The sequence below is a fragment of the Tribolium castaneum genome, chromosome 8 (assembly GCF_031307605.1).
Source record: "Tribolium castaneum strain GA2 chromosome 8, icTriCast1.1, whole genome shotgun sequence".
NCBI lineage: Eukaryota > Metazoa > Arthropoda > Insecta > Coleoptera > Tenebrionidae > Tribolium > Tribolium castaneum.
This window is the reverse complement of record NC_087401.1, coordinates 2,931,684-2,936,846: the sequence shown is the minus strand read 5'-3', so window position 1 is coordinate 2,936,846 and position 5,163 is coordinate 2,931,684.

Below are 5,163 nucleotides of genomic sequence, written 5' to 3'. Positions count from 1 at the left end.
ACACAATTAAATTAGTTTAATTTCAGTTTTTCAAACATTTTATTTTAAAGCAAATTTTTGTTAAATATTATTTATATCCAACTCTATAACTCGCTTATGGTTGGTCCTACAAGAAAAATGCAAATAACTATTTTGTAGGAAATTTTATCAGCTTTAATTTTGAAAAAAAGATAAAAATTGATAGGAGTAACTGTTTTCGAGATATAAGCAAAAAACCAATAAGAAAACTGTGACTGTTACTGAACAAAAATGTAATTCAGTTTTCAATGTTTGAGACGAAGACGAAACTGCAGCATTTAAAAACGACTCTGAAGACTTCAGTGACTTTTATGTCACTTTCTTTTTCTTCTAATAAAGTATTAGACCCAATAAATTAAGTGTATTTTAAATCACAAGACATTTTCTGTTAAAGCACCTTTTTTTTAAATATTAATTATTTTCAATCATATATCTCGCTTATGGTTAGTCTTACGTGAAAAATGCAAATAACTATTTTGTAGGAAATTTTATCAGCATTAATTCAAGTAGAAAGATAAAAATTGATAGGAGTAACTGTTTTCGAGATATAAGCAAGAAACCAAAAAACTGTTACCTTAATAAAGCGCTTTCATATAAGCAAATTTAGTACTATTAGTATTATTATTATTAATGTTATTGTTACTAATATGACGACTAAAAACGACTCTGAAGACTTTGGTGACTTTTATGTCTTCTCCTTTTTCCTGTACTAAAGTGTTAGACTCAATTAATTTAGTTTAATTTCGGTTTTTCAAACATTTTATTTTAAAGCAAATTTTTGTTAAATATTATTTATATCCAACTCTATAACTCGCTTATGGTTGGTCCTACAAGAAAAATGCAAATAACTATTTTGTAGGAAGCTTTATCAGCTTTAATTTTAAAAGAAAGATAAAAATTGATAGGAGTAACTGTTTTCGAGATATAAGCAAAAAACCAATAAGAAAACTGTAACAGTTACTGAACAAAAATGTAATTCAGTTTTCAATGTTTGAGACGAAGACGAAAATGCAGCATTTACAAACGACTCTAAAGACTTCAGTGACCTTTCTGTCACCTCTTTTTTCTTCTAATAAAGTATTGGACCCAATAAATTAAGTGTATTTTAAATCACAAGACATTTTCTGTTGAAGCACTTTTTTTTAAATTGTAATTATTTTCAAACTTATATCTCGCTTATGGTTAGTCCTACACTAAAAATGCAATTAACTATTTTGTAGGAAATTTTATCAGCTTTAATTTTAGTAAAAAGATAAAAATTGATAGGAGTAACTGTTTTCGAGATATAAGCAAGAAACCAAAAAATTGTTACCTGAATTAAGCGTTTGCATGTAAGCAAATTTAGTACTATTAGTATTATTATTATTAATGTTATTGTTATTAATATGACGATTAAAAACGATTCTGAAGACTTTGGTGACTTTTATGTCTTTTTCTTTTTTCTCTACTAAAGTGTTAGACACAATTAATTTAGTTTAATTTTAGTATTTCAAACATTTTATTTTAAAGCAAGTTTTTGTTAAATATTATTTGCAAATAACTATTTTGTAGGAAATTTTATCAGCTTTAATTTTGAAAAAAAGATAAAAATTGATGGGAGTAACTGTTTTCGAGGTATAAGCAAGAAACCAAAAAAATGTTACCTTAATAAAGCGCTTGCATATAAGCAAATTTAGTACTATTAGTATTATTATTATTAATGTTATTGTTATTAATATGACGATTAAAGACAACTTTGAAACCTTTAGTGACTTTTATGTCTTCTTCTTTTTCCTCTACTAAAGTGTTAGACACAATTAAATTAGTTTAATTTCAGTTTTTCAAACATTTTATTTTAAAGCAAATTTTTGTTAAATATTATTTATATCCAACTCTATAACTCGCTTATGGTTGGTCCTACAAGAAAAATGCAAATAACTATTTTGTAGGAAATTTTATCAGCTTTAATTTTGACAAAAAGATAAAAATTGATAGGAGTAACTGTTTTCGAGATATAAGCAAAAAACCAATAAGAAAACTGTGACTGTTACTGAACAAAAATGTAATTCAGTTTTCAATGTTTGAGACGAAGACGAAACTGCAGCACTTAAAAACGACTCTGAAGACTTCAGTGACTTTTATGTCACTTTCTTTTTCTTCTAATAAAGTATTAGACCCAATAAATTAAGTGTATTTTAAATCACAAGACATTTTCTGTTAAAGCACTTTTTTTTTAAATATTAATTATTTTCAATCATATATCTCGCTTATGGTTAGTCTTACGTGAAAAATGCAAATAACTATTTTGTAGGAAATTTTATCAGCATTAATTCAAGTAGAAAGATAAAAATTGATAGGAGTAACTGTTTTCGAGATATAAGCAAGAAACCAAAAAACTGTTACCTTAATAAAGCGCTTTCATATAAGCAAATTTAGTACTATTAGTATTATTATTATTAATGTTATTGTTACTAATATGACGACTAAAAACGACTCTGAAGACTTTGGTGACTTTTATGTCTTCTCCTTTTTCCTGTACTAAAGTGTTAGACTCAATTAATTTAGTTTAATTTCGGTTTTTCAAACATTTTATTTTAAAGCAAATTTTTGTTAAATATTATTTTTATCCAACTCTATAACTCGCTTATGGTTGGTCCTACAAGAAAAATGCAAATAACTATTTTGTAGGAAGCTTTATCAGCTTTAATTTTAAAAGAAAGATAAAAATTGATAGGAGTAACTGTTTTCGAGATATAAGCAAAAAACCAATAAGAAAACTGTAACAGTTACTGAACAAAAATGTAATTCAGTTTTCAATGTTTGAGACGAAGACGAAAATGCAGCATTTACAAACGACTCTAAAGACTTCAGTGACCTTTCTGTCACCTCTTTTTTCTTCTAATAAAGTATTGGACCCAATAACTTAAGTGTATTTTAAATCACAAGACATTTTCTGTTGAAGCACTTTTTTTTAAATTGTAATTATTTTCAAACTTATATCTCGCTTATGGTTAGTCCTACACTAAAAATGCAATTAACTATTTTGTAGGAAATTTTATCAGCTTTAATTTTAGTAAAAAGATAAAAATTGATAGGAGTAACTGTTTTCGAGATATAAGCAAGAAACCAAAAAATTGTTACCTGAATTAAGCGTTTGCATGTAAGCAAATTTAGTACTATTAGTATTATTATTATTAATGTTATTGTTATTAATATGACGATAAAAAACGATTCTGAAGACTTTGGTGACTTTTATGTCTTTTTCTTTTTTCTCTACTAAAGTGTTAGACACAATTAATTTAGTTTAATTTTAGTATTTCAAACATTTTATTTTAAAGCAAGTTTTTGTTAAATATTATTTGCAAATAACTATTTTGTAGGAAATTTTATCAGCTTTAATTTTGAAAAAAAGATAAAAATTGATAGGAGTAACTGTTCTCGAGGTATAAGCAAGAAACCAAAAAAATGTTACCTTAATAAAGCGCTTGCATATAAGCAAATTTAGTACTATTAGTATTATTATTATTAATGTTATTGTTATTAATATGACGATTAAAGACAACTTTGAAACCTTTAGTGACTTTTATGTCTTCTTCTTTTTCCTCTACTAAAGTGTTAGACACAATTAAATTAGTTTAATTTCAGTTTTTCAAACATTTTATTTTAAAGCAAATTTTTGTTAAATATTATTTATATCCAACTCTATAACTCGCTTATGGTTGGTCCTACAAGAAAAATGCAAATAACTATTTTGTAGGAAATTTTATCAGCTTTAATTTTGACAAAAAGATAAAAATTGATAGGAGTAACTGTTTTCGAGATATAAGCAAAAAACCAATAAGAAAACTGTGACTGTTACTGAACAAAAATGTAATTCAGTTTTCAATGTTTGAGACGAAGACGAAACTGCAGCACTTAAAAACGACTCTGAAGACTTCAGTGACTTTTATGTCACTTTCTTTTTCTTCTAATAAAGTATTAGACCCAATAAATTAAGTGTATTTTAAATCACAAGACATTTTCTGTTAAAGCACTTTTTTTTTAAATATTAATTATTTTCAATCATATATCTCGCTTATGGTTAGTCTTACGTGAAAAATGCAAATAACTATTTTGTAGGAAATTTTATCAGCATTAATTCAAGTAGAAAGATAAAAATTGATAGGAGTAACTGTTTTCGAGATATAAGCAAGAAACCAAAAAACTGTTACCTTAATAAAGCGCTTGCATATAAGCAAATTTAGTACTATTAGTATTATTATTATTAATGTTATTGTTATTAATATGACGATTAAAAACGATTCTGAAGACTTTGGTGACTTTTATGTCTTTTTCTTTTTTCTCTACTAAAGTGTTAGACACAATTAATTTAGTTTAATTTTAGTATTTCAAACATTTAATTTTTAAGCAAGTTTTTGTTAAATATTATTTATATCCAACTTTATAACTCGCTTATGGTTGGTCCTACAAGAAAAATGCAAATAACTATTTTGTAGGAAATTTTATCAGCTTTAATTTTAGTAAAAAGATAAAAATTGATGGGAGTAACTGTTTTCGAGATATAAGCAAGAAACCAAAAAACTGTTACCTTAATAAAGCGCTTGCATATAAGCAGATTTAGTACTATTAGTATTATTATTATTAATGTTATTGTTATTAATATGACGATTAAAGACGACTCTGAAATCTTTAGTGACTTTTATGTCTTCTTCTTTTTCCTCTACTAAAGTGTTAGACACAATTAATTTAGTTTAATTTCTGTATTTCAAACATTTTATTTTAAAGCAAATTTTTGTTAAATATTATTTAATTCCATCTCTATAACTCGCTTATGCTTGGTCCTACAAGAAAAATGCAAATAACTATTTTGTAGGAAATTTTATCAGCTTTAATTTTAGTAAAAAGATAAAAATTGATAGGAGTAACTGTTTTCGAGATATAAGCAAGAAACCAAAAAACTGTTACCTTAATAAAGCGCTTGCATATAAGCAGATTTAGTACTATTAGTATTATTATTATTAATGTTATTGTTATTAATATTACGACTAAAAACAATTCTGAAGACTTTGGTGACTTTTATGTCTTTTTCTTTTTTCTCTACTAAAGTGTTAGACACAATTAATTTAGTTCAATTTCAGTATTTCAAACATATTATTTTTAAGCAAG